This window comes from Solanum verrucosum, unplaced genomic scaffold (assembly GCF_900185275.1).
Source record: "Solanum verrucosum unplaced genomic scaffold, falcon-dt-bn FXZP01000193.1, whole genome shotgun sequence".
In the NCBI taxonomy this organism is placed as follows: Eukaryota; Viridiplantae; Streptophyta; class Magnoliopsida; order Solanales; family Solanaceae; genus Solanum; species Solanum verrucosum.
In genome coordinates this window covers 199,933-220,768 of record NW_026020502.1, presented here as the reverse complement: position 1 = coordinate 220,768, position 20,836 = coordinate 199,933, and the positions used below count along the sequence as shown (strand labels likewise).

Sequence of the window (20,836 nt, the reverse complement as noted above, 5' to 3'; positions counted from 1 at the left end):
TGAGGCAAATCTCCATAACCACTTCATAAGTAAGCTTTGATTCTGGATTTTCAGATTCCTTATCCCCAAACCTCCTTCCTTTTTGCTGAGAATGACTTGGTCCCACTTCACTAGATGGAATTTATGATTATTAGGATCACAATTTCCTTGCCACAAAAAATTCCTCCTAATTGCATCCATTCTATCAATCACATTTGCAGGCATATGGAAAACAGACATCATATACGTGGGTAGAGCATCTAGCACACTGTTGATGAGTGTGACTCTTCCTCCCAAGGACAAATATTGACTCTTCCAGTTCACCAGCTTCTTCTCACACTTTTCTAGAATGTTGTTCCAGATACCTTTTGAAATTATTTAGTTAGAACACTGTGATATGGTCGAATTTTACGAACCATCCTAACTTCTCAGCACAATATAAAGATGAAGATGCGGCAATATGCATGCTATAATCATGAAAATCTATAGGTTTAAGAATAATAGATTAACAAAGGCGCAATAAGGAACATATGTTTCTAGAATGAGTGGTGGGACAACTAATTTCACCACCAAAAAAAGTAAATAAAATTAAACTTGTTGTTTTTCAACATGAAGAGCCATTGCTTTGATTCCTCTCAAGCAAAGCCAACAATTAAATGATGCTAACCTTGCACCTTCAACATTTTGTAGGAAGTGCACCTCCTTCGCTAGGCTGGTTAAGTATAAAAATTTATAAGCAAATTATCATGACACTTGACATGTTTGATAGAAACAAGGCATCAGACATTATTTACGTTCAATATGTTATACATAACTAACTAAACATTTTCAGATAAACTTATCGATGAACTGATTTCTTAAACTTTACTTAACTTTATCAACAACAACAAAAAAGATTCCTAAATTTCATGGTCAATTATAAGGGCAGCCAGTGCATTCAGGAAAGGAATTCTAGTGTCACAAAGTATTGGACAAATTTGTGCATTGCAGGGTTTATAAGGTGCTGCATAGAGATGACTTCTTGTTCACACCATAAGCCATATGAAAGGTATCCATATTTGACTTCCATACAACCCTGAGCAAGTATACTAAGATTGTACGAAGGCTCATCCTCGGGCCTGAGTGAAGGCCCTTATTCAGAGTAAAGAATTATGGAAGTTGCGATATTATCGTCCTTTATATCCTTTTAATCCAATCCAAAGAAAATAGAAATTTTATTTTTATAAAAAAATGGAATAGGAAAAGGAAGCATGATATCAACATTTTGTACCTATTGTTGAACAGTTCTAGAGTTTCACTATGAGTTGGGTAAGTGATTCATTGCTAGAGAAACCAACAATGGGTCTACTTACAAACTCATGTTCACTATAGTCAAGCTCCTAATGTGATTATTGGTTTAGGCAATATAACAATGAATCAAATTTTGAAACATATGTGAAATACAGGAAAAACCTTTATATGTGAAATAGAGGAAAAACCTTTCTCCTCTGACAGAAAATACACTAGCCATGAGATCACTATAACCGGATATGAACTTAGTAGCTAAATGCACCACAATATCTACAAAACCATGGAAAAGTAAGCTAACATTCGATGCATGTTATTGGAGAGTATTCTAGTTAGCGGAACAAAAAGTATTTGCAACATACCCCCTCCGACCTCCAAAGGATGGGACAATACTGGGGACATAATGTTGTTGTCTACAAGCACAAGTGCCCCATGTGCATCAGCCATCTTGACAATTTTCTGTGATAAATCAGAAAAGACTAGTATGAGACAAAAAAATCATTATCTCTTGAAGATCAATATATTACTACCAATCAGCAACAAAAGCTGAAAATTTTAAGTGCATAATATACATATGCCATTGTCAATCACCCACACGAATATGACAAGTTTGTTGATGAGGGTTGGTTGGACTTTCCAGCCAAACAAGTTTTGTCCGTATTTAATCACAGAAGCAACCTCATCTAAGCTAGTGGTATCAACTCGTTTGTACAAATTAGATGACAATTATTATTCTAATAACCTAATTGAAAACAAAGTTATATCGACAATCAAGATTCTAAACAATGTCTCATCCGTGTTCACGGTGGACTGCCGCGTTACTTGTCAATTTGGGTACAAGTTGACTTACCTACTAGTGGGTTATAGTAGGTGTCATCGTAACTCGGGAAGTCGGGTTGTAACACAAATATACTTTAGTTAAGTTGGATATGAAACAGTACAACACACTATCTCCTCATCTTTCTACTAGATTTAGAGTAAGGGCTCTATGTTTAGGTTATTATGCCTATGCTTCTTATTGGTACTTCATTTTTCCTCTATCCTTGAGTGCACAGTTTCAAGGCATATGGATATCAATAAGCAACATTGCTTTGATATTTATATGGTTTTCCTCCTTTATAGAATATGGTTTCTGCCTTACCAAAGCAAAAGAAATAGTTGCACGTTTACTATAATAAATACGGAAAAGATTGAGAATGCAAATGTCATTAGGAAGTAGTTTGATAGGAAAAAATGATCTTAGAAAATAGTAATTGTGCATAAGATAAAACTAACCAAAACTGACTGTAATGATAAAGTACTTGGAAGCCTCAGCAACATGCTTAAAGAGTGCCAAAGAACCTGTCAGAATCTGATCTTGCACCCCTGTCCTGCAAATTGATCAATATTTAACTAGTAAGTCTCAAGGGAGAGCTTCATGGTGGCAGGATACCGACAACCATAGCGCCTTAGTTTAAATTCCCAAAAATATCACTTGTTTGAATACCTGAGAGAAGTGCAAAGACCTCCCAGGATGGACAAGAAGACCTGCATAAATGACATTCTTCACTCGTGGATGGGAACATTAATATTCAGCAATTCTTTGTCCATTCTCCTGCAAGATATTGAAATTATTTAGTTAGAACACTGTGATGTGTTAGAATTTTACGAACCACCCTAACTTCACTACACAATATAAATATGAAGATGCAGCAGTACACATGCCATAATCATGAAAATATACAGGGTCAAGAATAATTGATTAACAAAGGTGCATGAAGGTACATATGTTTCTAGAACGAGTGGTGGGACACCTAATTTCACAACCAAAATAAGCAAATAAAATTAAACATATTGTTTTTCGACGCTAAGAGCCATTGTTTTGATTCCTCTCAAACAAAGCAAACAATCGAATGGCGCTAACCCTGGACCTATAACATTTTGTAGGAAGTGCAGCTTCTTCTCCAAGCTAGTTAAGTAGGAAAATTTATAAGCAAATTATCAGGACACTTGACATGTTCAAAGAGAAATGAGGCATAAGATATTATTTACGTTCATTACATAATACATAACTAACTAAAGATTTTCAGATATAGACTTGTCAATGAACTAATTCTTAAACTTCACATAACTTTATCAATAACAACAAAAAGAATTAATAAACTTCATCATCAACTATAGGATGCTGCATAAAGAGGACTTCTTATACCCACCGTAAGCCATATGGATGGGATCCATTCTTGACTTGCATACAACCCTAAGTAAATAAACAAAGATTGTCTGAAGGATCATCCTCAAGACTCAGTGAAGGCCCTTATTCAAAGAAGAGAATTATGGGAGTTGCGAGACTATCGGCCTTTATATTCGTTTAATCTAGTCCAAAGAAAATAGAAATCTTATTTTTATAAGTGGAAGAGGAAAAGGAAGCATGATATCAACATTCCCTACATATTGTTGAACAATTCTAGAGTTTCACTATGAGTTGGGTTAGTAATTCATTGCTAGAGAAACCAATAATGGGTCTACTTACAAACTCACGTTCACTTTAGTCAAGCTCCTAATGTGATTATTGGTTTAGGTAACCAAAAAAGACCATAGAAAACTAAGAATGTACAATCATAAGATAACAATAAATCAAATTTTGAAACGTATGCGAAATAGAGGAAAAACCTTTGCCCTCTGACAGAAAGTACATCAGCTATGAGATCACTATAGCTGGATATGAACTTAGTAGCTGAATTCACCACAATATTTACAAAACCATGGACAAGTAAGCTAACATTCAATGCATGTTATTGGAGAGTATTCCAATTATGGTAACAAAAAGTATTTGCAAAATACCTACTCCAAGCTCCAAAGGATGAGACAGTACTCTAGAGATAATGTTGTTATCTACTAGCACAAGAGCCCCATGTGCATGAGCCATCTTTGTAATTTTCTGTGATAAATCAAAAGAGACAACAATATGAGACAAAAAATCATTATCTTTTGAAGATCTATATTATACTACTATCAGCAACAGTAAAAGTTGAAAATTGTACATGCATACTCTACATATGCCACTGTCAATCACCCACATGATTATCACAAATTTGTTTATAAGGGTTGGTTGGACTTTCCAGCAAAACAAGCTTTTTCCATGGTTTAATCACAAAAGCAACCTAATCTAAGTTAGTGGTATCCACTCTCCTGTACAAATAAGATAACAATCAAGATTCTAATAACCTAATTAAGAACATAGTTACATCGACAATCAAGATTGTAATCACTGTCGCCTCCGTGTTTGCAGAGGAGTGTCGCGTTACTTGTCATTCTAGGTATGGATTGGCTTACCTATTGGTGGGTACAGTAGGTGTCATCGTGACTAGGGAGACTGTTCGTCACACAAATATACTTTAGTTGAGTTGGATATGAAACAGTCCAACACACTATCTCCTCGTCTTTTCGATAGATTTAGAGTAAGAGGCCCCATGTCTATGTTATTTTGCCTATGCTTCTTATTGGTAGTTCAGTTTTCCCCTATCCTTGAGTGCGCTAGTGTCAAGGCAGATTGCTTATGCTTCCATTGATAGGTGCCAATTAATAAATAAGTCGTTAGTTCGGTTAGTGATAAGTCGTTAGTTCGGTTAGTGGTCATGTGAGTAGCACGTGTTAGTTGTTAGTCGGTTAACACTGTAACCAAGTTAGTTATAACTAACTATGGGAGTCTGTTTTACTTCACGTGTATAAATAGGAGATCAACCCCAATTGTAAAGGTATCCAATTGTAAAAGATCAATAACAGTTCTCTCTCTTTTCTCAATTCCTCAGTTCTACAGAACCAGCTGTTCAAGAGCAATTGCTCTTTAGGCTTAGTTCAATTTCTTTTCCAATTTATCGGTACGCATCATCCATCTCTTTATGCATTGCTCATTCTTAAGGTTTGCTATTAGATGGTATTCAAAAACCAACATTGTTTTGATACTTGTATGGTTTTCTTCCTCTGTAGAATATGGTTTCTGCCTTACCAAAGCAAAATAAATAGTTGCACGTTTACTATTATCAATAGGGAAAAAAAGTTTGAGCAGGGAAATGTCATTAGGAAGTAGTTTGATAGGAAAAAATGATCTCAGAAAATGGTAATTGAGAATAGCCTACAAATTTGATCAACATTTAAACAGTAAGTCTCAATCAGCGCTAACTCTGATTTGGGATTTTCCGTCAAATGAGGGCTACATATGGTGAAATTAGTAATGGTAGGGGTAAAACTAACTTCATTTCAACGGCAAGGTCTTAGTCCACAAACAAAGTTGAAGGGTATTTTTGACCCTTTTCCCAAAAATATATAAGCAAATTATCAGGACACTTGAGATTTCAAAGAGATACAAGGCATCAGACATCACTTACGTTCAATACGCTAAACATAACTAACTAAAGATTTTTAGATATAGACTTGTCAATGAGTGATTTCTTATACTTTACTTAACTTTATCAACAACAACAAAAAGAATTCTTAAACTTCATGGCCAATTATGAGGGCAGCCAGTGCATTCAGGAAAAGAATTTCAATGTCACGATGTATTGTACAAATTTGTGCATTACAGGTGTATAGGATGTTGCATAGTAACTGAATGCATCACAATATTTACAAAACCATGGACAAGTAAGCTAACATCCGATGCATGTTATTTGAGAGTATTCCAGTTAGCGGAACAAAAAGTATTTGCAAAATACCCGCTTTGAGCTCCAAAGGATGAAACGGTACTGGGACACAATGTTGTTAGCTACCAGCATAAGATCCCCATGTGCATGAGCCATCTTGGAAATTTTCTGTAATAAATCAAAAAAGTCAATAGTATGAGACAAAAAATTATTTTCTTTTGACGATCAATCAATAAATACTATCTATGATTAACAGTAAAAGTTGAAAACTATACATGCACAATCTACATATGCCATTGTCAATCACCCACAAGAATATCACAAATTTGTTTACGAGTGTTGGTCACAAATTTTGTGAATGGTTTAATCAAAGAAGCAACCTCATCTAAGTTAGTGGTATCCACTCGCCTGTACAAATAAGATGACAATCAAGATTCTAATAACCTAATTGAAAACAAAGATACAACGACAATAAAGATTCTAATCACTGTCCCCTCCGCGCTAGTGGTGTAGTGCTGCGTTACTTGACGTTCTGGGTACGGGTTCGCTTACCTACTGGTGGGATACAATAGGTGTTATCGTGACTTAGGAAGTCAGGTCCTGACTCAAATATACTTTAGTTGAGTTGGATATGAAACTGTCCAACACACTATCTCCTCGTCTTTATGTTAGATTTAGAGTAAGAGACCCCATGTCTAGGTTATTTTGCCTATGCTTCTTATTGGTAATTCAGTTTTCCCCTATCCTTGATTGCGCTAGTGTCAAGGAAGATTGCCTATGCTTCCATCTCTTTATGCATTGCTCATTTGTAAGGTTTGCTATAAGATGTGGTATTCAAAAAGAAACAAGGCATCATACATTATTTACGTTCAATACACTATACATAACTAATTAAAGATTTTCAGATATAGATTTGTCAATGAACTAATTTCTTGAACTTCACTTAACTTTATATCAACAACAACAAAAATAATTCTTAAACTTCATGGTCAATTATGTTTCAATTAGAAAATGTAATGAGGATAATCATCAGATTACCTGGAAAAGAAACTCCACCAGTTTAAGCAGATTTGCCAACTGTTGCAGAACCTGATGACTAGCAATCCTTCTTTTCAGTGAAGCACACCCAAGAAGATGCAGAACAGCAGGAAATAAATGCAATTCTTAGAAGAATTTTGACTTGTGACGCTACTTATCTTCCCATGGCGTTTACCACCTTTCAGTTGCTGAATGTCCCCAGATATACACTCAAGTAAACTTGGTACAGTTGATGTGACAACCATCCCAAGTGCATCTAAACACTGCTTCACAACATCAACCAACTTATCAACGGTCGAGAGCAATTTAGCATTGGAAAAAAAATAGTGGCAGCCACCTCTTCCCAATCATACAAAGTAAAGCCACAAATATTAGTGCCTTTCCCTTCAAAACTTCACTTCCCTGCTCAATTAGAGTCAACAGATACAAAACAAGATTCTTGTCTTCGACCAAGGCAAGAAGGTACCTTCCAACACTTGGAAGTGTATGACTTTCAAGGAGGTTCATGTTCGAATGTTTAAGAAGATTTGTTGCTCTCGTGGATTACGCTTGACCAGGCTTGAAACCATAACCTTGAATGAAAGTTTTTCCATGACTCGTTGAATACTAGAAGGGCTAAAACTAACAAGACGAGCCAAGCAAGACCCTGTTGTCAGCCTCATGATCTCCTGCTTTCCAGGAGCCCTAAATATGTAGCATATGTTAGTAATGACATCTTGGCTGGTGAAACAAGCTGACCAGTACCCTCCTTGATTGGAGATATTTTCAATTGTCCTTAGAGCATAAAGTTGGGTAATGTCATCCTCTTTGTTTCGTAAAAGTGATGAAACCAATGAAATTATTGGACTTGTAACCTACAACATTAATATTTTCAGAAAGGAATGTTAAGACAGGATGTGAGGCTTTGCAATATGCAATTATAGTACATATGCTTGTATGATTTTATCATAGTTTTTCCACAACCCCAAGAGAAATATCTTAACACACTTGTTTATTTTACTACTATATAGTGTTGCATTACAAGGGAATTTGAAGCTTATAAGTTCATCCAGTTCACTAATTAAAAGATAAATGGTTTTTAACCCATTAATAAGTATACCATTTATATCCTAGAGACAAGTTGCATTTTTTCTCATAAGAGCTGCATTGGTGCTAGAACTTTTCTGACAGTGTCTATGCTTTGAAGTGATTGATCATAGAACACTTAATACTTACAAACTAATTGCAATATAGCTTAGTAATTTATTGTGTAGAGGATTTTTAACAAATATAACACTCCATCCGTTTCAATTTGTTGATCCTACTTTCCTTTTTTGTCTGTTTCAAAAACAATGTGTCTTCTCTTTTTTGTGGCAACTCTTAAATTTCATCTTTCCACATGACATATTTAAGACCACGAGATTTAAGAACATTTGGTACATTCTACATATCTTTAGTTTAGATTCACAATATTCAAAAGACTTCTTTACTTTCTTAAACTCCATGCCAAGTCAAAACAAGACAAAAATTAATATGGAGGGAGTAACAAACTTGCAAGCTGCACCAATAAGAAGTTACAGCAACAAAGATACCTGCCAATAGGATGAGGGTCGGCTGTCCTTAGATGGAAATTCCATTGGTTTATTATCCCGGGCATGCTCATTTTTAGTAGATATATAAAATAGTAATTCGTCCAAAGCAGCCATGGAAAGCCTTCTCACTCTCTGTTGCCTGTCTCTCAGACCATCAGTTAGTGCACCTAATATTCCAGAATTTTCCAGCTCATCCCCAAAAAAAGTAGAGTGACGAATCAACAAGCCAATAAGTTAAGAAAGTTGAGCATGCAACAGATAAACCTTGGAGTGACTAAGCATTTTGACTAGAACCAACACAATAGAGTCATTGGTCAAGATGTTGGCTGCATCAGCTTTGCTGCTAAAACAGCTCAAGGTATCTGATCACATTTTGCTTCTCCCCTGAGGGAGTATTCCCACTAATAATGATGATTCTACTATTCTTATTGCTCCTTTGACATTTTGACAAAAATCAGACAGTTGAGGTGGTGCATCAAATGAAAGTGAAGGAATTGCATCTGAACTTTTACTTGATTTTCTGCAAGGCATTACAGTTCAGACTGAGAAATCAGATGGACGCCAAATAATATCTGAAAGGTTCGTAGATGGTTTTGAGATATCAGAGAAATCATATTTTTATAAGAACTAGAAGAGGAAAAGGAAGCATGATTGAACTTCAACGTCATATAATTGGTCAAAAGCACTTCCAAACAGTTTACCTTTAATGAACTTCCAAACAGTTATGCCACCAATTTAACTTTTCCTTTGTTCATTTTAGGGCAAAAAAGAGGGAAGAGAGAGGTGAACTACCTGGGAGGAAGGTGTTTTTTATATATCACTCAATTTTCTTGCTAATCCAAAATCACACAGCTGCCAGGAAACAAATAGAACTTTAACATCACATAACTGGTAAAAAGCACTCATCATGATGTGTTAAAGTCACAACATAAATATCACCATACTTTCGTGATTCCATTTTCATCCAACAGGATGTTTGATAGCTTTAAGTCACAATAAATTATTCCCTTTGAATGCAAGTATCCTATAGTAGACAAAACACCAAAAAATAATTCATGCCAAAAACAACGTGTTACAAAAGAACAATGAAGGCTAAAGTTACTAACTTGCAGAAGAGCTCTAACAAGGCCACAAGCACGTTCATGTATTGAATATTCAAGAAGCTTACCATCTTCAACCAGAGATTAAAAGATGTTAATATCTCCCAGGTGTGGTTTAAACTAAAATACAGGTAAGATGATGCAGATGCAAGTTGTTACATTACCAACTACAGTAAACTGTGGTCATTTTGACTACTCTTTAAATACAAATAAAAAAAGAAACCTATTTCTTTCACATCATTTTGCTGGCACAAGAAACAAGTTACCTTTATTTGTGAGACTACAAATAACTCTATTAAAGTGTTCAATCACACATGACACTGATGTCCTTAGTGCCTGTTTGGGAAATCCCAATGTAGGCATGCAACATATTTACCATGAAACCTCAATATCCCACGCCTCTACTAAAAAAAAGACCAAGAAGAATTAGGGTGTTGTCACATATTTTGGATGTTCGTGTCTAATGTCAGCATAAGGAATCCTATATTCCAACACAATAGTTATACCACTGGAACAATGAAATATATTTATAAAATAGCAGACCTGCCAGTGCTTACCTGCTGCAATAAGCTCATAAGATTTCTTCCAACAAAATATTCTATAACCAACCATAGGTGTGCAAATGTTTCATACCTATGGATAGGTTGAATTAGAAAATATGTCAGAGAAACCTTCTTATTAAACACTAAAATGACCTTTACCACATAAACAGAATTGAAGAAAAAGAGAGGGGTTACATGGAAGACAGGAAAAAGATAAATCTCACCAGGAGTAGAACTTCAATACATTTGCATGATCTATAGAATGATGAATTCTGACCTGTAGCAAATGTAGCCATAGAAGAATAAGTACATGAATAGAGGAAACTGAAGGAAATAGATTTTAAGAAAAGAGGTTGAGGTTCTTGATCATTTGTTCACGAGACTTCAAATTTATGCCACATAATAAAAAGACTGTGTTATGACTCATATAATTTCCAATAATCTCATAACTACAATAGTCACAAGGATCAACAATCCTTAACATCTAGATATATGATGAGGCAAGTTGTTTTCTAAGACCACGCTTACTAAAAGCATATACATTCTGAAGTAGTTTAGCTGCTTTTGAAGATTTGCAAGAACTGTAGATAATGTTGAAACAATTGAGTAAGCTGATCCATTAGCACTGTAGATTAGCAGGCACCAATAGAATTTTACCGCAAGTCAATGAATATAACTTACACAACAATGTGTTGTAAGCTGACAGTTTCTAAAGTCCATAAGCTGACAGTTTCTAAAGTCCATACTGAGGAGGGTTCACAGATAATTACCCTGTAACATAACATTTTTCCTTTGTATCTTTTCCTCTAAAAAAGTAGACTACAATTAAAAATCAAAAGTATTATGAAGTTATCAAATTTCTAAGAGAGCTATTGGGTAGCTAATAAATTCTGCAGCTTGGTTCCTAATTAAATCGTAAATTATCTTCTTCCCAATAGGGTGGCCTAGCAATCAAATAGATCAAGTAACAGCTTGGGAACTAAGGTTCAAATTTCACAAAAGACGACACTAGGTGATATCTTCTCATCTACCTAAACCTTGATGTGCATAGTTAAACATACAGTACTATGTAATACAATATACGGTGCCCAAATACCAATGTTATCAAGAGGATAAATCAGGCACTTCCACAGTTTTATCATCAGAGGTGCAAGCAAATACAGCTAAGGGTCCATTGAAAACAGTCTAATCACTCTACCTCCCAAGGTAAGGATAAGGTCGGTTTACACTCTACCCTCCTCAAACCCCACTTTATGACATTATGTTATGTACGTTTTAGTTGTTGTAGGTGAAATCAAATTCAAACATGAAGCTCTAGTTCCCTCCGCCATATGTTTTTTCAGAATGAGAACCTTGTCCACAAAACATAAAATAGTAATAACAGAATGAACATGCAATAGTCTTGGAGAAAACCACCTTTAGTAATTTCAAATTCATCGATTTCCTCTTCTTCTTTTCTAGTCACGGTGATGCTCTCCAAGCTCTCCACTTTCTGTTGATGGCTTTGAGCATTTTTGGCAGCAAGTTCTTGTTCCTTCCTCTCAATGTCGAATTTATTCAACTTTTCTTCAAACTCCTCATTGCATTTTCAGCTCTTGACCTCTTTTTGCCTCAAGTTCACTTTATTTCTTCAAATATTCTAAATCAACTCTCCATTTCATTTTCATGCCAATATGAAAAAAACCACGTTAAAAGCACCAATTTTAAAATAAAGCAAGCGAAAATAACTATGAAAAGAGCCTCAAATGAGTGGAAATTCACCACTCATCAGCACTCCTAACTTAGAAACTTTGTTTGTCCTCAAGTAAAAAAAATCAAAACCACAAAAGGCTCTTATTTCAAGACACACCACAAATCAATTTCCCTTTCTCAATTAAGCACAAAGGTAATGGCTTCGGTTTGTACTAACAAATATTCCACATGCAAACTTTTCACAAAAGAAATCCTCTCATTCTCATGAAACATTTTCAAAAACCAAGAATCATTTAAGTGACAACAACTCAAACTCAAGAAATGACTCAACTCATTAACTCTTTCATATGCTCACTTGACTCAATTAGGAATTTTCAAAATCACAACTTTTTCAACTTACAAGCCCTCACAAGAAAGAAGTGTCCCAAAACCACACACACATGTAAACAAGACAAGGGACAAAGATGCAACACTCACACTCACAAAGAATCATCTCATGCACACAAATGTCACACCATAGGCTTGCCCATATTTTCAATCAACATTGACTCAACTCCATTTGGTTAGAAATCTCAAAGGACTTTGTCAAGCTTGTAATGTAGGCTTAGGGAAGGTAAGGATATTATATAGGTATAAGTGACTACACCCTCCTTGATCACTACACAACAACTCCTCATTTCCAACTTTCTCCACTTTTCAAACCCATGCACATTTCACACTATTTTTCATTTTTCTTTTCTTATTTCCACTCTAAATGCCCCCACATGCAACCATTTTCAACTTTTGGAGGATTCAAGTCTCATTTATTCATTTTCTTTCTTTCTTTTTTTCAAAGCTTATTCTTTCTTTAAGACTTTCCATCCATCCTTCAATTTCTCTCTTCTTCTTTTTTTACATCAAGCCCTCATGTGGTAAGCATCCCTTCAATGAATTTTCCATAACAACACCAACTTAGGCTTTTAGTCTCAACTTTCACAACCTCAAGTTCAAGGAGGGAATTTTCTTTCTTTCTATTTCAAATCTTATTCTTTCTTTAAGACTTCCCATCCATCCTTTAATTTCTCTCTTCTTCTTTTTTCTTTCTTTTTTTACATTGCGCCCTCATATGGTAAGCATCCCTTTAATGAATTTCCCATAACAACTCCAACTTAGTTTTTTAGCCTCAACTTTCACAACCTCAAGTTCAAGGAGGGAAGGGTTCAAAAGAGGGTTACTTTTTCAAAAAGGATAAGGCTTGTAATGTGTTTACCAATAAAAAGGATTAGGCTCAAAGCGGACAACTAAGGATATATTTAGCGCAAAGGTGGGATTTTTAAGCCAAGTGGACTTCAAGAACATCAAAGAAAGCCTAAGATCATTTCTCCAACCAAACTCAATCAAGACCAACATTTCAAGACCAACCGGGCAAGTTGTAGGTGACAAACGTGAACACAAGGCATTATTCAACAACTCACCACACATGGCCTGCAAATCAATCAAGATGGTTCAAAATCTTACTTCCTTTCAAAATACAAGTAGCATTGAACATTTTAACCGCTAACGAATCAAAAGTCACAAAAAGAGTTGTAAGAGTTGTCACAAAATCATTCATAACATGCTTCCTTTTAAAAACAAAGAGGTATGCTCAACATTATTCACATGTATGACTATGTTCTTAGTACCAACCAAGTCAAAACCTTCCCAAAAAGATGACGATTTTGCCCTTAAGAAAGTCGTTAGCCAATCCATCATCAGGCAACCTCATGCATCTATTCGGGAATGGCTACTCAAACTTCGCCCCAATCAACGCCAATCAAACACTCACAATCAATCAATGATTTACCCTTAAGAAAGTCATCACTCTCTATCCATCATCGGGCATCATCAATCCAAATCTTGTTATCAAAATAAAACAAAGAAGCTACAGACTACAAATTAGAAACTAAAAAAGACCAATCCAACACAATATCAACAAAAACATCCACAATATCAAAGTCCGACAAGGGCACACCAGTCCATAAAAAGGAAAGAAAAGTACGCCCGACAAGGATACAATCACCATATGTAGAAATAATCAATAAAATGACTACAAGGAGAGCATCCCCAACTGAAAATGAGACTGTGTCCTCACTTCGGGCCAAGTAATCATCTTATTTTCGGGCACATTTTGCCTATAGGAACCTACTCTCATCAAAAGTACTCTTCCTCCTCAATTTTGCCTATAGGAAAACAGTCTTATCTCTCAACCTCCCAAGGTAAGGATAAGGTCGGTGTACACTCTACCCTCCCCAAACCCCACTTTATGAGATTATACGTTGTAGGTGAAATCAAATTCGAAACTTCACCAATCCAATTCCACTTCCCTAGAAAATTCTATACAAATTAAATCTAAATCTCAAATTACAATTAGAATTCAAATATAAAAAACAAGGAAACTTTTTTCATGGGGTTTCTTACTTCAAGAACCTTGTTTTTCTGAGATTTATCCACACTTTTAATTGCAAAATACTCGATTGTCTTCTTGTTTTTTCCTTTATATACAGTCTGTAAAAAGACAAGGAAAAACAAAAAAAACTTAAACGACGCAGTCAACCTAAAGCGCAAACAAAAGAAGAACATAGAAAGAAAAAAAAACCATTACCAGTGTCTTCCACGGCCAAAAACTTCATATATATGATACTGATTCATATTTTTTTCACTTGCTCATACAAAATCACTTAGCTAGGGTTTTTCCTCTTTTAGTCTGCAAAAAAATAAAAAAAAAACTTAAACAACATAGTTAACCTAAAAACGCAAACAAAAGAAGAACATAGAAAGAAAAAAATCAATACCGAGTGTTTCCGTGGCCAAAAGCTTCATATGTATGATACTGATTCATATTTTTCACTGGCTCACACAAAATCACTAAGCTACGGTTTTTCCTCTTTTCCTGAATCTGAAATTGAAACTAATCAAAGAGATTACTGAAGAATTTCATTGAAATCGATAAAAAATTCGTCATGGAATCAAGAATTTCATTAAAAAACGGTCAGATTTGTGAGGATGATAAGAGAGTGAGTGTGTGCAACGGTCCGATAGGGGTATATTGAAATGAAATGAAAATTATTTTTCTTTTAGAGAAAAGAAAATTTAAAAAATTAGAATAGGGGGCAAAAAAGGTATATTCTGTTTGTTTTATAATTGTCCACTAATTAATGTACTAAAATTTGCATACATAAATACATTTTTAGTTGATTAAGGTATAATATCGAATTTGAAAACAAAATTACTTCTTTTTTTTTAGTTTTACGAGATAAATATGCTTTATATTATAAAAAAAAAGCTATTTTAGTTATTGAATAATGAGCATGTTTGATCAAATATTTGAAATATGTTTATTTAAAATATATTTTTGGTCAAATGGAATTTTATAACTATTTTATTTGGGGAAAGGGAGAAAGTAGGGATGGCAATTGGGTGGTGTGGGGCAGTGGTGGCAATTGAGCGGTGTGGGGCGGGGGTGGGGCGTTCCAGGGCAGGGGTGGGGCGGGTTGAGAAAATATGTCCAGAAGAAGGCAAGGCCAAAAGATAAAGTATATGATTATAAAGTGGGTTTAGAGTATGCTAGCTACTTAATGATCCATACAATATAGGTTGGATTTGCAATAATACATTCATACTTGACATTTATCGGGTCAGCAAAATAACAAATTAAGGCTTTGTTATTTAGCTAGCGTTTGACCACAAATTTTTAAATATTTTTAACAAATATTTTCGGGTGAAGTTTCATCATGCGTTTGACCATAGATTTTGAGAGAAATATTTTACTTTAAAAAAAATGAATTATACCTATAAGTTTTAGAAACTATTTAAAATACCCATGAGTTTTTATTATCATTTATAATGAAAATGTTCAATGAAAAGTCATGACAACGAACATAATTAATATGAATTTGAAAAAAGAGGAAGAAAACAAAAGGAAAATACCATTGATTTTATACAAAAAAAATACTATTACTACATGTAATTGGAAGTAATTTCGGAGAGCACGTTCGGATAAAATTGTATAAAATATGCGAAATAAATTTTGTACAACAAACAAGGAATGAAATTTAGTCTTTATAAAATATTAAAACATGGGATAATTTTTAAATTTTTATGATTCCAATTTCACATGTTTGGTTGGGTTTAATATTTTGGAAAATGTTTTCCAAATCAACTCATTTTCCTCAAATTTAAGGAAAATGACTTTCATAAAAAATTTTGCAGCTTGGTTCCCAATTAAATTGTAAATTCTCATCTTCCCAATAGGGTGGCTTAGCAATCAAATAGATCAAGTAACAGCTTGGGAACTAAGGTTCAAATTTCACAATAGACAACACTAGGTGATATTTTATCATCTACCTAAACGTTGATGTGCATATTTAAACAAATAGTACTATGTACTACAATACACGGTGTCCCACATACCACTGTTATCAAGAGGATAAGTCAGGCACTTCCACAATTTTATCATCAGAGGTGCAAGAAAATACAACTAAGGGTCTATAAAAAACAATCTAATCTCTCTACCTCCCAAGGTAAGGATAAGGTCGATGTAAACTCTACCCTCCTCAAACCCCACTTTATGACATTATGTTATGTACGTTGTCGTTGTTGTTGGAGGTGAAATCAAATTCAAGCATGAAGTTCTAGTTCCCTCCGCCATATTTTTTGTCAAAATGAGAACCTTGTAAATAAAACATGAAATAATAATAACAGAATGAACATGCAATAGACTTGGAGAAAACTGCCTTCAGTAATTTTAGATTCATTGATTTCCACTTTTTCTCTTTCAGTCACAATGAAGCTCTTCACTTTCTTTTTATGCCTTATGAGCATTATTGGTAGTAAGTTCTTGTTCCTTCCTCTCAATGTCAAATTTATTCAACTTTTCTTCAAACTCCTCATTGCATTCTCAGCTATTGGCCTCTTTTTGCCTCAAGTTCACTTGGTTTCTTCAAATATCCTAAATCAACTCTCCATTTCATTTTCATGCAAAAATGAAAAAAATCACGTTAAATGCACCAATTCTAAACTAAAGCAGGCCAAAGTAACTACGAAAACAATCTCAAATGAGTGGAACTCCACCACTCATCAGCACCCCAACTTCGAAACCTTGTTTGTACTCAAGTAAAGAAAATAAAAAACACAAGAGGCTCTTATTTCAAGACACCACAAATCAATTTCCCTTTCTCAATTAAGCACAAAGGTAATTTACCTTTCACAACCTCAAGTTCAAGGAGGAAAGGGTTCAAAAGAGAGTTACTTTTTCAAAAAGGATAAGGCTTGTAATGTGGTTGCGGACAACTAAGGATATATTTAATGCAAAGGTGGGATTTTTAGACCAAGTGGACTTCAAGAACATCAAAGGAAGCCTAAGATCATTTCTCCAACCAAACTCAATCAAGACCAACCGGGCAAGTTCTAGGTGACAAAAGCGAACACATGGAATCATTCAACAACTCAACGCACATGCCCTGCAAATCAATCAAAATGGTTCAAAATTTTACTTCCTTTTTTTCAAAATACAAGTAGGATTGAACATTTTAACTGCTAACGAATCAAAAGTCACAAAATGAGTTATAAGAGTTGTCACAAAATCATTCATTACATGCTCAACCTTTTAAAAACAGAGAGGTATGCTCAAAACTATTCACATGCGTGAATATGTTCTTAGACCCAACCAAGTCAAAACCTTCCCAAAAAGACGACGACTTTTCCCTTAAGAAAACTATCAACCAATCCATCATCAGGAAACCTAATGCATCTATTCGGGAACGACTACTCTGACTTCGCCCTAATCTACACCAATCAAACACTCACAAGCAATCAACAATTTACCCCTATGAAAGTCGTCACTCTCTATCCATCGTCGGGCATCTCAATTCAAATCTTATTATCAAAACAAAAACAAAGAAGCTACAAACTACAAATAAAAAACTAAAATATACCAATCCAACACAATATTAACATAAACATCGACAATATCAAAGACTGACAAGGGCACACCAATCCATAACAAAGAAATAAAAGTACGCCCGATAAGGACACAATAACAGTATGCAGAAACAATCAACAAAACGATTACAAGGAAGGCATCCCCAACTGAAAAATAAGATTGTATCCTCACTTGGGGCCAAGTAATCATCATATTTTCAGGCACATTTTTCCTATAGGAACCTGCTCTCATAAAGATACTCTTCCTCCTCAATTTCTGGAGCCATTTCTTGATCATTCGAATTGGTTTTGAAAGCCATTTATAGTTCAAAACACCTACAAATGAAGCCAACTTGTCAAAAATTCTTGTGGACACTTAAAAAGTGTATTAGGAAGTATTTAATCCAAAGAAATAATCAAAAGAAGGTTCAAGCTGAGCTATGCGAAGCTACTATTTTGGGCCTGCCATCACTAACTTCTCCGTGTTCGCGGAGGAATGTTGTGTTACTTGTCATTCTGGTACAAGTTGGCTGACCTATTGGTGGTTTATAGTAGGTGCCATCGTGATACGGGAAGTTGGGTCGTGACACAAATATACTTTAGTTGAGTTGGATATGAAACAATCCAACACACTATCTCCTCGCCTTTCTGTTAGATTTAGAGTAAGAGGCTCGATGTAAAGGTTATTTTGCCTATATGTCTTCTTGATTGTTCAATTTTCCTTTACCCTTGATTGCCCTAGTGTCAAGGCAGATTGCATATGCATCCACCTCTTTAGGCATTGCTCATTTTTAAGGGGTGCTATTAGATATGGCATTCAAAAATTTGTTCTTTGATGCTTATATGGTTTTCATCCTCTATAGAATATGGTTTCTGTCTTACCAGAGCAAAATAATAGTTGCACGTTTACTATAATCAACAGGAAAAGATTGAGAAGGCAAATGTCATTAGGAAGTAGTTTTATAGGAAAAAATGATCTTAGAAAATAGTATTTGAGCAAAAGATGAAACTTATCAAAATTTACTGTAATGCTGAAATACTTTGTAGCCCCAACAACATGCTTAAAGAGTGCCAAAGAACCTGTCAGAAAACTCAACACTAATCCTGCACTCATAGCCTGCAAATTGAACAACATTTAAGAAATAAGTTTCAAGGGGGAACTTCATGGTGGCAATATACCGACAACCATAATGCCTTAGTTCAAATTCCCAAAAAAATCACCTGTTCAAATACTTGAGAAAATTGCAAAGACCTCCCTGGATGGTCACGAAGACCTGCATAATTGACCTTCTTCACTTGTGGATGGGAAGATAAATATTCAACAATTTTTTGTGCATTCTCCTGCAATATATTGAAATTATTTAGTTAGAACACTGTGATATGGAAGAATTTACGAACCATCTCAACTTCTCAGCACAATATAATGATGAAGATGCAACAATATGCATGCCATAATCATGATAATCTATAGGATCAAGAATAATAGATTAACAAAGGCGCAGGAAGGCACATATGATTCTAGAACGAGTGGTGGGATACTAATTTCACCACCAAAAAAAGCAAATAAAATTAAACTTGTTGTTTTTCAACAGGAAGAGCCATTGTTTTGATTCCTCTCAAACAGAGCCAACAATTGAATGACGCTAACCCTATACCTTCAACAATTTTTAGGAAGTACACCTCCTTTGCCATGCTTGTTAAATACGAAAATTTATAAGAAAATTATTAGAAGGACACTTGACAAGTTCAAAGAGAAACAAGGCATCATACATTATTTACGTTCAATACGTTATACATATCTAACTAAAAATTTTCAAATATAGACTTGTCAATAAACTGAATTCTTAAACTTAACTTTATCAACAACAACAAAAAAAGTTATTAAACTTCATGGTCAATTATAAGGGCAGCCAGTGCATTCAGGAAAAGAATTAGTGTCATGAAGTATTGCACAAATTTGTGCATTGCAGGGTCAATAAGGTGCTGCATAAAGAGGACTTCTTGTTCACACCATAAGCCATATGGAAGGGATACATTTTTGACTTGCATACAACCCTGAGTAAGTATACTAAGATTGTACGAAGGCTGATCCTTGGGCCTGAGTGAAGGCCCTTATTCAAAGTAAAGAATTATGGAAGTTGCGAGATTAGCGTCCTTTATATCCTTTTAATCCAGTCCAAAGAAAATAGCAATTTTATTTTTATAAGAAATGGAAGAGAAAAAGGAAGCATGATTTTAGCATTTCCTACCTATTGTTGAACAATTCTAGAGTTTCACTATGAGTTGGGTAAGTGATTCATTATTAGAGAAACCAATAATGGGTCTACTTACAAACTCACGTTCACTATAGTCAAGCTCCTAATGTAATTATTGGTTTAGGCAACCAAAAATGACCATAGAAAACTAAGAATATGCAATCATAAGATAACAATAAATCAAATTTTGAAATGTATGCGAATTAGAGGAAAACCTTTCTCCTCTGATAGAAAGTACACCAGCCATGAGATCACTATAACCAGATATGAATTTAGTAGCTGAATGCACCAAAATATCTACAAAACCATGGACAAGTAATCTAACATTCGCTGCATTTTATTGGAGGGTATTCCAGTTAGCGGAACAAAAAGTATTTGCAAAATACCTTCTCCGAGCTCCAAATGATAGGACAGTACTGGGACATAATGTTGTTGTCTACCAGCACAAGATCCCCATTGCATGAGCCATCTTGAAAATTTTCTAAGATAAATCAGAAAAGACAACAGTTTGAGACAAAAAAAATCATTATCTTTTGAAGATTAATATATTACTATCTATCAGCAATAAAAGCTAAAAATTGTAAGTGCATAATATACATATGCCACTGTCAATCACCCACACGAATATGACAAATTTGTTGATGAGGGTTGGTTGGACTTTCCAGCCAAACAAGCTTTGTCTGTGTTTAATCACAAAGAGTAACCTCATCTAAGGTATAGTGGTATCCACTTGCCTATATAAATTAGATGACAATCATGAATCTAGTAACCTAATTGAAAACAAATTACATCGACAATAAAGATTCTAAACAATGT

General features: G+C 34.8%; 2 pseudogenes; both read right to left on the bottom strand.

The window, feature by feature from the left end:
• Positions 1-2,536: 2,536 nt before the first annotated feature.
• Positions 2,537-4,604, bottom strand: LOC125809562 (cystathionine beta-lyase, chloroplastic-like; annotated as a pseudogene).
• A 491-nt stretch (positions 4,605-5,095) lies between these two features.
• Positions 5,096-14,495, bottom strand: LOC125809560 (serine/threonine-protein kinase RUNKEL-like; annotated as a pseudogene).
• Positions 14,496-20,836: the final 6,341 nt, after the last annotated feature.